This window comes from Bubalus kerabau, chromosome X (genome assembly GCF_029407905.1).
Source record: "Bubalus kerabau isolate K-KA32 ecotype Philippines breed swamp buffalo chromosome X, PCC_UOA_SB_1v2, whole genome shotgun sequence".
Taxonomy (NCBI): Eukaryota; Metazoa; Chordata; class Mammalia; order Artiodactyla; family Bovidae; genus Bubalus; species Bubalus kerabau.
The window spans coordinates 157,658,166-157,673,920 of record NC_073647.1 but is presented as its reverse complement, the minus strand read 5'-3'; the positions used below and the strand labels follow the sequence as shown (position 1 = coordinate 157,673,920).

The following is a 15,755-nucleotide window of genomic DNA, read 5'->3' as shown; positions in this document are numbered from 1 at the left end:
CTCCAAGCCTGGTTTCAACAATATGTGAACCGTGAACTTCCAGATGTTCAAGCTGGATTTAGAAAAAGCAGAGGAACCAGAGATCAAATTGCCAACATCCACTGGATCATCAAAAAAGCAAGAGAGTTTCAGAAAAACATCTACTTTGCTTTATTGACTATGCCAAAGACTTTGACTGTGTGGATCACAACAAACTGGAAAATTCTTCAAGAGATGGGAATACCAGACCACCTGACCTGCCTCCTGAGAAATCTGTATGCAGGTCAAGAAGCAACAGTAGGAACTGAACATGGAACAACAGACTGGTTCCAAATTAGGAAAGGAGTACATCAAGGCTGTATATTGTCACCTTGCTTATTTAACTTATATGCAGAGTTCAGTTCAGCTCAGTCATTCAGTCATGTCCGACTCTTTGTTATCCCATGGACTGCAGCATGCCAGGCCTCCCTGTCCATCACCAGTTTTCAGAGTTTACACAAACTCATGTCCATTGAGTCAGTGATGCTCTCCAACCATCTCAACTTCTGCCATCCCCTTCTCCTCCTGTCTTCAATCTTTCCGACATCAAGGTCTTTTCAAATGAGTCAGTTCTTCACATCAGGTGGCCAAAGTATTCTACATCTCATGAAATGCTGGGCTGGATGAAGCACAAGCTGGAATCAAGATTGCTCGCAGAAATATCAATAGCCTCAGATATGCAGATGACATCACCCTTATGGCAGAAAGCAAAGAAGAACCAAAGAGCCTCTTGATGAAGGTGAAAGAGGAGAGTGAAAAAGTTGGCTTAAAGCTCAACATTCCAAAAACTAAGATCATGGCATTTGGTCCCACCACTTTGTGGCAAGTAGACGGGGAAACGATGGAAACAGTGAGAGACTTAATTTTCTTGGGATCCAAAATCACTGAAGATGTTGACTGCAGCCATGAAATTAAAATACACTTGCTCCTTGGAAGAAAAGCTATGACCAACCTAGACAGCATATTAAAAAGCAGAGAAATTACTTTGCCAATAATGGTCCATATAGTCAAAGCTATGGCTTTTCCAGTAGTCATGTATGGATGTGAGAGTTGGACTATAAAGAAAGCTGAGCACTGAAGAATTGATGGTTTTGGACTGTGGTGTTGGAGAAGACTCTTGAGAGTCCCTTGGACTGCAAGGAGATCAAACCAGTGCATCCTAAAAGAAATCAGTCCTGAATATTCACTGGAAAGACTGATTCTGAAGTCAAAAGTGACGCAAAGAACTGACTCATTGGAAAAGACCCTGATGCTGGGGAAGATTGAAGGCGGGAGGAGAAGTGGATGACAGAGGATGAGATGGTTGGATGGCATTACCGATGGGATGGAAATAAGTTCGAGTAAGCTCCGGGAGTTGGTGATGGACAGGGAGGCATGGCATGCTGCAGACCATGGGGTTGCAAAGAGTCAGACACGACTGAGTCACTGAACTGAACTGACCTGAACTAATGAGAACTATCTGTGTATCACAGGGAACTGTCCTCAGTGCTCTGTGGTGATCTAAATGGGAAAGAAATTACAAAAAGGATATATATACCACCCACACACATATGCACAGCTGATTTACTTTGCTGTACAGCAGGAAGTAATACAACATTGTAAAGCAACTACATGTGTACATACTGTAGGCTCCATTTATAGGAAGTTTGAGATGAGGCAAAATTAATGTATACTGATAGAACAGGTTGTGCATGGGAGAAGGGATGTGTGAGGAAGGGGCCCAAAGAGATTGTCTAGGATGATGGGAAAAAAAAATATTGCCGAGAACATCATATATTATAATCTTGGTGAAATTGCATAAATATTTCTGCAATGCAAATTCCAAACAGGGTCTTGCTAAGTGGCTCCATGCATTGATAAGTTTACTAGATATTGTCAACTTGTCCTTCAGAAATTTGCATCATTTTATGCTTTCACAATTCTGCATGAGCACTGATTTTCTAATCCCTCATCCTCAAAGTGGAGGAAACATTTGGTATCATTCAAAGCTTTCACTGAACTTTTGGGGATGTGCTTGATGAGAAATCATATTCCATTATTGTTTTGGTTTGCATTTCTTTTATTACCAATTAGGTTCAACACTTCCTCCTGTTTTTTGGTAGTTTTTCTTTTTTTCTTCTGAGTAATTTGTGTATCTTTGTACCCTTTGTTTATTTCATGTTTGTTTTCTATTGAGTTTTTCATCTTATTTTCTTATTTTAACTTTTGAACTCTTCATAAATTAGGTAAATGCGTTCTTTGTCAGCTACCTTCCAAATATTTTTCAATTGTTGCTTTATAATTCCTTGTTTATTAATTATTTAGGCACGCAGAAATTTTACTACAAAGAAAGGTATGTAAATTTTCCCTTTTTAGCTTCTGGACAAAGGACATGGTAAAATAGGAAATTTAAATAACTGAGAAGTTGTTCAGGAGGCTAGAAGGTGAGGTTAAAAGAATTGGGGGGCGCAATTCTCTATGAGTGCAACTGTATGCCTTTTCACGTGAACTTTACAATTAGCTATTTACTTTACCCTGAAATACACACACACACACACACACACACACACACATATATATATATATATAGAGAGAGAGAGAGAGAGAGAGAGAATGAAGTGGAGGCGGGTGGCGCCATGATGGGTCAAGATGAAACCAGGACGGGTGGGGCTGTACCTGGGACTCCAAACAGATGAGTCAGCCATAGGCTTGGTCAGCCCTGTGAAGCCAACAGGGACACCTCTCTAGAGCTGTGATTGGAGGACTCCGGGAGCCCCAGCACGTGCTCAAAGCCAAGGTCACAAGGAGCTGCACAAGCAGGGCGATGATGCTGCCAGTAAGCCTGTCTCCCTTGGGCCAGAGGGAAGGTGATGCTTCTTTCATTATGGACAATGTACTCTGTGGATATTGGGAACAGAACTTGGTCAGTGCACGGAGTGTGAAAAAGTAAGCAAAAACCACGATTACTTTGACCACAGTTCATATTTTAGCCTATTTCTTCCCCATCATTTTTCAACTCACATTTTTAAAGTTAGAATTACACTTCATGTGCATTTTGCTTTCCATTGTTCTTTGCTCTGTACTTTCCCAAACATTTTATCATAAAAATTTCCAAACATTCAAAAAGGGGAAAATTTTTTTCTAACTAATACACAAAGATTTCCCACTTAGATTTCACTGCAACTATTTTGCAATACTTCCTTTGTCACATATCTGTCCATTTGTCCATCCTTCTATCCATCCATCAATCGATCTTATTCCCTGGTACATTTTGTGGTAAATTGCAGATATCAGTATGTATCTCCTTAGGTATTTTAGGTAGCCTACCATTAAGTAGTGAACTGTATTTGTTTACAGCAGTTTTCTTTGAAAGATAAAGTTTACATACAATAAATTATACCAATCTTTTTTTCTAAGTCATGTTATTTTTTAGTTGAAGTATAGTTGATTTACAATGTTGTGTGATTTTCTGCTTTACAGCAAAGTGATTCAGTTATACACATATATATGTATATACTTTGTGTGTGTGTGTGTATCCATATACAGATTCATTTATTTAATCTTTTTTTTTTTTTTTTTTTTGGCTACACTGTGCAGCATGTGAGATTAACTTCCTGACCAGCTATTGAACCTGCATCCCCTGCAGTGGAAGTGTGGAGTCTTAACCACTGGACCACCAGGGAACTCCCATATATATTCTTTTCCATTATGATTTATCATCAGATACTGAATATAGTTGTCTATGCTCTACAGTAGGAACTAGTCTATCCATTCCATATACTCTAGTTTATAGCTCTTAACCCCAATCTCTTACTCCATTCCTCCCCCAGTGCTCTCTGCCTTCCTTGGAAGCCATAAGTCTGTTCTCTATGTCCATAAATGAGTTTCTTTGTCATACATATGTTCATTTGTGTCATATCTTCAATGGTGTCCATCTTTCTCCATCTGACTCACTTCACTTAGTATGATCATCTCTCAGTCTATTCATCTTGCCTCAAATGGCCTTATTGTTGTAGTTGTACAGATTCTTATATCCTTTAAACCATACATAGAGGTATTCATCTGTGGTTATTTTCACGTATATATTATTAAAAGTGTTTAGTATACCACTCTTGGCATAGTACATCCATTTTGAGGTTGTATTAGGATTTTACATGTATACGTTAGTCAGTTCAGCTCAGTCACTAAGTCGTGTCTGACTCTTTGCCACCCCAAGGGCTGTAGCACACCAGGCTTCTCCATCCATCACCAACTACTGGAACCTTCTCAACTCGGGTCCATTGAGTCGATGACGCCATCCAATCATCTCACCCTCTGTCGTCCTCTTCTCCTCTGCCTTCAATCTTTCCCAGCAGACTGAAGCAAAGATGGGGGCTATTTGAATTGGGCAGTTTGGGGACACCCAGACAGCAGAGCCCTGTGGCTTCTTGGTTCTGTAAAGGAAGATGTTAATAAAAGCAGGAAGATGGAAAAAGGAGCAAAGCTTTGAGCATCAAAGACAGGACCACAGACAGATGAACCAGGGGAAAATGGGGAGGGTGAGAGGACAACAGCCGGTTTCTCACCATGCAAATTGACAAAAGTTCAAGGAAAGCATCGAGTGATACAAAATGTTTCCACCAAATTGAGGATGAGTGGTTGGAAAATGAGTGCTCATGCAGTTTTCTGAAAGCATAAAGTGATGCAACTTTCTGAAGGACAAGTTGACACTATCTAGTAAATTTATAAATGCATGGAGTCAATTAGCAAGACCTTGTTTGGAATTTGCATTGCAGAAGAATTTATGCAATTTCACCAATATTGTCTATATGATGTTCACTGCAATAGCTTTTTCCCATCAGCCTAGAAAATCTCTTGGGCTCCTAACCCACACTACCCTTCCCCCATGTAACCCCTGTTCTCAGTTCTCTCAGTAAAGATTAGTTTTGCCTCATTTAGAACTTTCTATAAATGGAGCCTAGAGTATGTACACATGTAGTTGCTTTACAATGTTGTGTTACTTCCTACTGTACAGCAAAGTATTTCAGTTGTGCATAAGTTTCCTTCTCATTTAGGTCACCAAGGAGCATTGAACATTGTTGCCCATGCTAAACAGGTAGTTTTCATTAGATATCAAGGCAGTTTTCATTAGTTATCAACGCAGTATTCTCCAGAATATACAAACAGCACAATTCGCCCAGTATACCCACCCCCCCCCAAAAAAAAAAAAAAAAAAAAAAAAACCTCAATGTATTCCTTATTGCCAAATTCAGACTGAAATTGAAGAAAGTGGAGAAAACCACTTCAGGTATGACCTAAATCAAATCCCTTATGACTATACAGTGCAAGTGAGAAATAGATTTAACAGACTAGATATGATAGACAGAATGCCTAATGAACTATGGATGGAGGTTTGTGACATTGTACAGGAGACAGGAATCAAGACCATCTCCAAGAAAAAGAATTGCAAAAAAGCAAAATGGCTGTCTGAGGAGGCCTTACAAATAGCTGTGAAATGAAGGGAAGTGAAAAGCAAAGGAGAAAAGGAAAGATATACCCATTTGAATGCAGAGTTCCAAAGAATAGCAAGGAGAGATAACAAAGCCTTCCTCAGTGCTCAATGCAAAGAAATAGAGGAAAACAATACAGTGGGAAAGACTAGAGATCTCTTCAAGAAAATTATATACCAAGGGAACATTTCATGAAAAATTGGGCTCAATAAAGGACAGAAATGGTATGGACCTAACAGAAGCAGAAGATATTAAGAAGAGATGGCAAGAATACACAGAAGAACTGTACAAAAAAGATCTTCACGACCCAGATAATCACAATGGTGTGATCACTGACCTAGAGCCAGACATCCTGGAATGTGAAGTCAAGTGGGCCTTAGCAAGCATCAGTATGAACAAAGCTAGTGGAGGTGATGGAATCCCAGTTGAGCTATTCCAATCCTGAAAGATGATGCTGTGAAAGTGCTGCACTCCATATGCCAGCAAATTTGGAAAACTCAGCAGTGGCCACAGGACTGGAAAAGTTCAGTTTTCATTTCAATCCCAAAGAAAGGCAATACCAAAAAATGTCCTAACTACCGCACAATTGCACTCATCTCACACACTAGTAAAGTGATGCTTAAAATTCTCCAAGCCAGGCTTCAGCAATACATGAACGTGCACTTCCAGATGTTCAAGCTGGATTTAGAAAAGGCAGAGGAACCAGAGATCAAATTGCCAACATCTGCTGGATCATGGGAAAAGCAAGAGAGTTCCAGGAAAACATCTATTTCTGCTTTATTGACTATGCCAAGGCCTTTGACTGTGTGGATCACAATAAACTGTGGAAACTTCTTCAAGAGATGGGAATAACAGACCACCTGACCTGCCTCTTGAGAAACCTGTATGCAAGTCAGGAAGCAACAGTTAGAACTGGACATGAACAACAGATTGGTTCCAAGTAGGAAAAGGAGTACATCAAGGCTGTATATTGTCACCCTGCTTACTTATATGCAGAGTACATCATGAGAAATGCTGGGCTGGATGAAGCACAAGCTGGAATCAAGATTGCCAGGAGAAATATCAATAACCTCAGATATGCAGATGACACCACCCTAATGGCAGAAAGTGAAGAAGAACTAAAGAGCCTCTTGATGAAAGTGAAAGAGGAGAGTGAAAAGGTTGGCTTAAAGCTCAATATTCAGAAAACTACGATCTTGGCATCCGGTCTCATCACTTCATGGGAAATAGATGGGGAAACAGTGGAAACAGTGACTGACTTTATTTATCTGGGCTCCAAAATCACTGCAGATGGTGATTGCAGTCCTGAAAGTAAAAGACGCTTACTCCTTGGAAGGAAAGTTGTGACCAACCTAGATAGCATATTAAAAAACAGAGACATTACTTTGCCAACAAGTGTCCATCTAGTCAAGGCTATGGTTTTACCAGTGGTCATGTATGGATGTGAGAGTTGGACTATAAAGAAAGCTGAGCACAGAAGAATTGATGGTTTTGAACTGCAGTGTTGGAGAAGACTCTTGCGAGTCCCTTGGACAGCAAGGAGATCCACCAAGTCCATCCTAAAAGAGACCAGTCCTGGGTGTTCATTGGAAGGACTGATGCTGAAGCTGAAACTCCAGTACTTTGGCCACCTCAGCAAAGAGCTGACTCATTTGAAAAGACCCTCATGCTGGAAAAGATTGAGAGCAGGAGGAGAAGGTGACGACAGAGGATGAGATGGTTGGATGGCATCACCGACTCAATGGACATTGGTTTGTGTGGACTCTGGTAGTTTGTTATGGACAGTGAGGCCTGGCATGCTGTGGTTCATGGGGTCGCAAAGAGTCAGACACGACTGAGCGACTGAACTGAACTCAACTGAATAAATGGGCAGATCTAAATAGACATTTTTCCAAAGAAGGCATACAGATAGCCAACAAACATTTGAAAAGATGCTCAACATCACAAGTTATTAGAGAAATGCAATTCAAAACTACAATGAGGTATTGCTTCACACCAGTCCAAATAGCCATCATCAAAAACTCTACAAACAATAATTTGGAGAGGGTGTGGAGAAAAGGGAACCCTCTTGCACTGTCAGTGGGCATGTAAATTAGTACCACCACTATGTTGAACTGCATGGCACCTTCTTAAAAAACTAAAAATATAATCACCATATGACCTAACCCTGGGCATTTTCCTGGAGAAAACCTTAATTCAAAAAGATGCATGCACCCCAATGTTCATTGCAGCACTATTTACCGTAGCCACGACATGCAACATTATTTAATCATAGCAAAAGTTAAAAAACAAACAAACAAAACAAAACAAAAACCTTGAAGTAAACAGTCTCTAAACAAGGGGTCAAATTACTAGGTATTTGTAAAAGTAGAGGCTTAAAGATAAGTAAACAAATCAATAAGCACCTATCAGAACCATGTTCTATGTTAGCATTCAAAGAGCAGAAAAGCTGATTTTATACTGAAAGAATTAGGGCACCCTCAAATTTTTTTCTCCCCATGCCAGGAACTCAGAATTTTGGGTCAATGGTAAATGAGATCATGGGTGATTTTTTTCTTTCTTTGTATTTGTGTATCAACTTTACGTTTTCTTATGAGCATGTATTAATTCTTTCTTTCTTTTATTTTTTTACTTTACAATATTGTATTGGTTTTGCCATACATCAACATGAATCTGCCACGGGTGTACACGTGTTCCCCATCCTGATCCCCCCTCCCACCTCCGTCCCCATACCATCCCTCTGGGTCATCCCAATACACCAGCCCCAAGCTTCCTGTATCCTGCATTGAACCTGGACTGGCGATTTGTTTCTTATATGATATTATACATGTTTTAATGCCATTCTCCCAAATCATCCCTCCTCCTCCCTCTCCCACAGAGTCCAAAAGACTGATGTATACATCTGTGTCTCTTTTGCTGTCTCACATACATTATGGGTTGTCATTACCATCTTTCTAAATTCCATATATATGCTTTAGTATACTGTATTGGTCTTTTTCTTTCTGGCTTACTTCACTCTGTATAATCGGCTCCAATTTCATCCACCTCATTAGAACTGATTCAAATATATTCTTTTTAATGGCTGAGTAACACTCCATTGTGTATATGTACCACAGCTTTCTTATCCATTCATCTGCTGATGGACATCTAGGTTGTTTCCATGTCCTGGCTATTATAAACAGTGCTACGATGAACATTGGGGTACACATGTCTCTTTCAATTCTGGTTTCCTCGGTGTGTATGCCCAGCAATGGGATTGTTGGGTCGTATGGCAGTTCTGTTTCCAGTTTTTTAAGGACTCTCCACACTGTTCTCCATAGTGGCTGTACTAGTTTGCATTCCCACCAACAGTGTAAGAGGGTTCCCTTTTCTTCACATCCTCTCCAGCATTTATTGCTTGTGGACTTTTGGATCGCAGCCATTCTGACTGGCGTGAAATGGTACCTCATTGTGGTTTTGATTTGTATTTCTCTGATAATGAGTGATGTTGAGCATCTTTTCATGTGTTTGTTAGCCATCTGTATGTCTTCTTTGGAGAAATATCTAGTTCTTTGGCCCATTTTTTGATTGGGTCATTTATTTTTCTGGAATTAAGCTGCAGGAGTTGCTTGTATATTTTTGAGATTAGTTGTTTATCAGTTGCTTCATTTGCTATTATTTTCTCCCATTCTGAAGGCTATCTTTTCACCTTGCTTATAGTTTCTTTTGTTAAAAATATGGAGTGTTTCACAAATTTGCATGTCATCCTTGCGCAGGGGCCATGCTAATCTTCTCTGTATCGTTCCAATTTTAGTATATGTGCTGCCGAAGCGAGCACTGTATTAATTCTTAATAAAGTTATACCGTATCTTTTTCAACATGTAGAGAATACATCTGGATTTTTATAAATTCCATTCATAAGCATTCTTCTATTTCTCCTCGAGAGGGCAGCATAAGCACAGTATATATTTAGTCATACGCAGAATACATTTGGATTTTATGAATTCCACTTATAAGCATTCTTCTATTTCTCCACGAGAGGGCAGCAAAAGTACAGTAAATATTAATTCATACCCACACATTTTGGCAACCTGATGTAAAGAACTGACTCATTGGAAAAGTCTCTGATGCTGGGAAAGATTGAAGGTGGGGGGAGAAGGGCACAACAGAGGATGAGATGGTTAGATGGCATCACGGACTCGATGGACATGAGTTTGAGTAGGTGCCAGGAGTTGCTGATGGACAGAGAAGCCTGGCATGCTATAGTCCATGGGGTCGCAAAGAGTCAGACACAACTGACTAACTGAACTGAACTGAACTGACTGGCATATGCATATAAAATCCTAAGACAGACTCAAAATGGACATACTATCCCAAGAGTTGTGTACAACATACGTTTTAATAATATAACTGGGAAAATAACCACAGATGAATAATTTTATATATAGTTAAAAGTATACAAGAATCTGTACATCTACAACAATAAAGCCATTTGAGGCAACATGCATGGACCGAGAAATGATGATACTAAGTGAAGTGAGGCACACAGAGAAAGACAAATACCAAATGATATCACTTAAATGTGGAATCTAAAATATGGTACAAATGAACATGGGTATGAAACAGAAATATACTCATGGACATAGAGAACAGACTTGTGGCTTCCAAGGCAGAGAGAATTGGGGGAGCAATGGAGTAGGAGATTGGGGTTAAGAGATACAAACTAAAGTATATGGAATGGATGGACAAGTTCCTGCTGTAGAGCACAGAGATCTATATTCAGTATCCTAATATAAATCATAATGGAAAAAATATACACAGACTTCTCTGGCAGACCATTGGTTAAGACTCCACACTTTCACTGCAGGGGATGCAGGTTCAGTCCCTGGTCAGGAGACAAATCCCACATGCTGGACAGTGTAGCCAAAAACAAAACAAAACAAAAAAAAGATTAAATAAAATAATGTGTAAATACATACACACATACACAATGTATATGTACACATACATGTGTATAATAGAAACACTTTGCTGTAAAGCGGAAATTAACAGAACATTGGAAAGTAGCTGTGCTTCACTTAAAAAGTATCATCACTGGGAAAAAAAAAAAGATTGGTATGTTTCATTGTACGTAAAGTTTATATCCAAAGAAAACTGCTATAAAAAAAACATGGCTCACTACTTAATGGCAGGCTTGCAGAAATACCTAAGGAGATGCATACTGATGTCTGCAATTTACCACAAAATGCACCAAGGAAAAAGATTGATGATTGGATAGAGGGATGGGAAAATGGATAGATAGATGACAAAGGAAGTATTGTAAAATGGTTACAAAAGAAGACCCCTATATATGCTGTCTACAAGAGACCCACCTCAAACTAAGGGGCACATACAGACTGAAAGTGAAGGGTTGGAAAAAGGTATTTCATGCAAATAGAGAGAAGAAGAAAGCAGGAGTATTAATACTCATATGAGATAAAATAGACTTTGAAATAAAGGCTGTGAAAAGAGACAAAGAAGGACACTACATAATGATCAAAGGATCAATCCAAGAAGAAGATATAATATTTATAAATATATATGCATGCAACACAGGAAAACCTCAATACCTAAGGCAAATGCTAACAAGTATGAAAGGGGAAATTAACAGTAACACAATAATAGTGTGAGACTTTAATACCTCACTGACACCTATGGATAGATCAACCAAACAGAAAATTAGCCAGGAAACACAAACTTTAAATGATACAATGGGGTAGTTAGACCTAATCGATATCTATAGGACATTTCAATTTCACCTTTTCTTCAAGAGCACAGAGAACATTCTCCAGGATAGATAACATCCTGGGCGATAAATCTAGCCTTGGTAAATTCAAAAAAATCGAAATGTTTCAAGCATCTTTTCTGATCACAATGCAGTAAGATTAGTTTTCATTCCAATCTCAAAGAAAGGCAATGCTAAAGAATGCTCAAACTACCACACAATTGCACTCATCTCACACACTAGTAAAGTAATGCTCAAAATTCTCCAAGCCAGGCTTCAGCAATACGTGAACCATGAATTTCCAGATGTTCATGCTTGTTTTAGAAAACGCAGAGGAACCAGAGATCAAATTGCCAACATCCGCTGGATCATCAAAAAAGCAAGAGAGTTCCAGAAAAACATCTATTTCTGCTTTATTGACTATGACAAAGCGTTTGACTGTGTGGATAAACAAACTGTGGAAAATTCTTCAAGAGATGGGAATACCAGACCACCTGACCTGCCTCTTGAGAAACCTATAAGCTGGTCAGGAAGCAACAGTTAGAACTGGACATGGAACAACAGACTGGTTCCAAATAAGAAAAGGAGTACGTCAAGGCTGTATATTGTCACCCTCCTTATTTAACTTATATGCAGAGTACACCATGAGATACGCTGGGCTGGAAGAAGCACAAGCTGGAATCAAGATTTCCAGGAGAAGTATCAGTAACCTCAGATATGCAGATGACACCAGCCTTATGGCAGAAACTGAAGAGGAACTAGAAAGCCTCTTGAGGAAAGTGAAAGTGGAGAGTGAAAAAGTTGGCTTAAAGCTCAACATTAAGAAAACTAAGATCATGACATCTGGTCCCATCTCTTCATGGGCAATAGATGGATAAACAGTGGAAACAGTGTCAGACTTTATTTTTTGGAGCTCCAAAATCACTGCAGATGGTGACTGCAGCCATGAAATTAAAAGACGCTTACTCCTTGGAAGGAAAGTTATGACCAACCTATATTACATATTAAAAAGCAGAGGCATTACTTTGCCAACAAAGTTCAGTCTAGTCAAGGCTATGGTTTTTCCAGTGGTCATGTATGGATGTGAGAGTTGGATTATAAAGAAAGCTGAGCGCTGAAGAATTGATGGTTTTGAACTGTGGTGTTGGAGAAGACTCTTGAGAGTCCCTTGGACTGCAAGGAGATCCAACGAGTACATCCTTTAGGAGTCAGTCCTGGATTTTCATTGGAAGCACTGATGCTGAGGGTGAAACTCCAATACTTTGGCCAACTCATGAGAAGTGTTGACTCATTGGAAAAGACCCTGATGCTGGGAGGGATTGAGGGCAGGAGGAGAAGGGGACAACAGAGGATGATGTGGCTGGATGGCATCACTGACTTGATGCACATGAGTTTGGGTGAATTCTGGGTGTTGGCGATGGACAGGGAGGCCTGGCGTGCTGCAATTCATGGGGTCGCAAAGAGTCAGACATGACTGAGCAACTGAACTGAACTGAATAGGAAAAAAAGATTAAAAATAGAAACATATGGAGTCTAAACAATATGCTTCTGAATAACCAAGAAATCACAAAAGAAATCAAAAGAAACCAAAATATGCATAGAAATGAATGAAAATGAAAACATGACAACCCAAAACCTATGGCATTCAGTAAAATCAGTGCTTAGGGGAAGGTTTATAGCAATACAAGCTTACATCAAGAAATAAGAGAAAAATCAAATAAATGACATAACTTTATACTTAAAGCAACTAGAAAAAGAAGAAATTAAGTACCCCTGGGTTAGTAGAAGGAAAGAAATCATGAAAATTAGTGCAGAAAAAAAAAAAAAAAAAAAAAGGGACTATAGCAAAAATCAACAAAACTAAAAGCTGGTTCTTTCAGAAGATAAATAAAACAGACAAACCATTAGCCAGATTCATCAAGAAAAAAAGGGAGAAGAATCAAATCAACAAAGTTAGAAATGAAAAGGGAGAAATAACAACAGACAACTCAGAAATACAAAGGATCACAAGAGACTACTATCAGCAGCTATATGACAACAAAATGGACAACTTGGAGGAAATGGACAAACACTCAGAAAAGTACAACCTTCCAAAACTGAATCAGGAAGAAACAGAAAATCTTAACAGATCCATCAGAAGCACAGAAATCAAAACTGTAATAAAAAATCTCCCAGCAAACAAAAGCCCAGGACCAGATGGCTTCACAGGTGAATTCTACCAAAAATTGAGAGAAGAGCTAACACCTATCCTACTCACACTCTTCCAGAAAATTTCAGAGGAGGGTAAACTTCCAAACTCATAATATGAGGCCTTTGTCACCATAATTCCCAAACCAAAGATGCTATAGAAAAAGAAAACTATAGGCCAATATCACTGATGAATCTAGATGAAATATCTTCAACAAAATTCTAGCAAACAGAATCCAACAACATATTAAAAAGATCAGACATCATGACCAAGTGGGCTTTATCCCAGGGATGCAAGGATTCTTCAATATTTGCAAATCAATGAATGTAATACACCACATTAACAAATAGAAAAATAAACCCCATATGATTATCTCCATAGATTCAGAGAAAGCCTTTGACATAAGTAAACATCCTTTTATGTTAAAAGCCCTCCAGAAAGAAGACATAGAAGGAACATACCTCAACATAATAAAAGCCATATATGATAAACCCACAGCAAACATTATCCTCAATGGCGAAAATTTGAAAGCATTTCCCCTAAAGTCAGGAAGAAGACAAGGGTGCCCACTGTCTCCAATACTACTCAACATAATTTTGGAAGTTTAGCCATAGCAATCAGAGAAGAAAAATAAATTAAACGGAATCTAGATTGGAAAAGAAGAAGTAAAACTATCACTGTTTGCAGATGACATGATCCTCTACAAAGAAAACCCAAAGACACCACCAGAAAATAATTAAAGCTAATCTTTAGCATATTACAAAGTAGAGACATTACTTTGCCAACAAAGGCCCATCTAGTCAAGGCTGTGGTTTTTCCAGTAGTCATGTATGGATGTGAGAGTTGGACTGTGAAGAAAGCTGAGCACTGAAGAATTGATGCTTTTGAACTGTGGTGTTGGAGAAGACTCTTGAGAGTCCCATGGACTGCAAGGAGATCCAACCAGTCCATTTTAAAGGAGGTCAGTCCTGGGTGTTCTTTGGAAGCAATGATGCTAAAGCTGAAACTCCAGTACTTTGGCCACCTCATGCGAAGAGTTGACTCATTGGAAAAGACTCTGATGCTGGGAGGGATTGGGGGAAGGAGGAAAAGGGGATGACAGAGGATGAGATGGCTGGATGGCATCATCGACTCGATGGACGTGAGTTTGTGTGAATTCCGGGAATTGGTGATGGACAGGGAGGCCTGGCGTGCTGCGATTCATGGGGTTGCAAAGAGTTGGACACGACTGAGCCACTGAACTGAACCGAATCTATGAATATAGTAAATCTGCAGGATATAAAATTAACACACAGAAATCCCTTGCATTCCTATACACTAACACAGAGAAAACAGAAAGAGAAATCAAGGACAGAATCTCTTTCACCATTGCAATGAAAAAAATAAAATATTTAATAATAAATCTACTTAAGGAAACAAAAGACCTATATATAGAAAACTTTAAAACACTGATAAAAGAAATCAAAGATGACACAAATTTCTGGAGAAATATACCATGTTTACGGACCTGAAGAATCAATGTAGTGAAAATGAGTGTACTACCCAAAGCAATTTATAGATTCAATGCCACCCCTATGAAGCTACCAACGGTATTTTTCAGAGAACTAGAGCAAATAATTTCACAATGTGTATGGAAATACAAAAAACCTCGACTGGCCAAAGCAATCTGGAGAAAGAAGATGGAACTGGAGGAATCAACCTGCTTGACTTCAGACTAAACTACAAAGCTACAGCCATCAAGACAATATGGTATTGGCACAAAGACAGAAATATAGATCAATGGAACAAAATACAAAGCCCAGAGATAAATCCACCCACCAATGGACACCTTATCTTTGACAAAGGATGCAAGAATATACAGTGCAGAAAAGACAATCCCTTTAACAAGTGGTGCTGGGAAAACTGGCCAACCACTTATAAAAGAATGAAACTAGAGCACTTTCTAACACCATACAAAAAAATAACTCAAAATTGATTACAGATCCAAATGTAGGACTAGAAGCTACAAAATTCCTAGAGGAAATCATAGGCAAAACACTCTTTGATATAAATCACAGCAGGATCCTCTATGACCAGTCTCCCAGAATAATGGAAATAAAAGCAAAAATAAACAGGACGTAATTCAATGTAAAAGCTTTTGCACAACGAAGAAAACTATAAGCAGGGTGAAAAGACAGCCTTCAAAATGGGAGAAAATAATAGCAAATGAAGCAACTGACAAAGAATTAATCTAAAAAATATACAAGAAGCTCACTACCAATAAAATAAACGACCCAATCAAAAAATGGGCCAAAGAACTAAACAGACATTTCTCCAAGACGATGTACAAATAGCTATC

At 38.9% G+C, this 15,755-nt stretch overlaps 1 non-coding gene across 1 annotated transcript; it reads right to left on the bottom strand.

Annotated features, from left to right (window-relative positions):
• Positions 1-9,196: 9,196 nt before the first annotated feature.
• LOC129640527 (U6 spliceosomal RNA) lies at positions 9,197-9,303 on the bottom strand. The gene has a single exon (XR_008708883.1). It is a non-coding gene; the product is annotated as a U6 spliceosomal RNA (small nuclear RNA).
• Between the last annotated feature and the right edge of the window lie 6,452 nt (positions 9,304-15,755).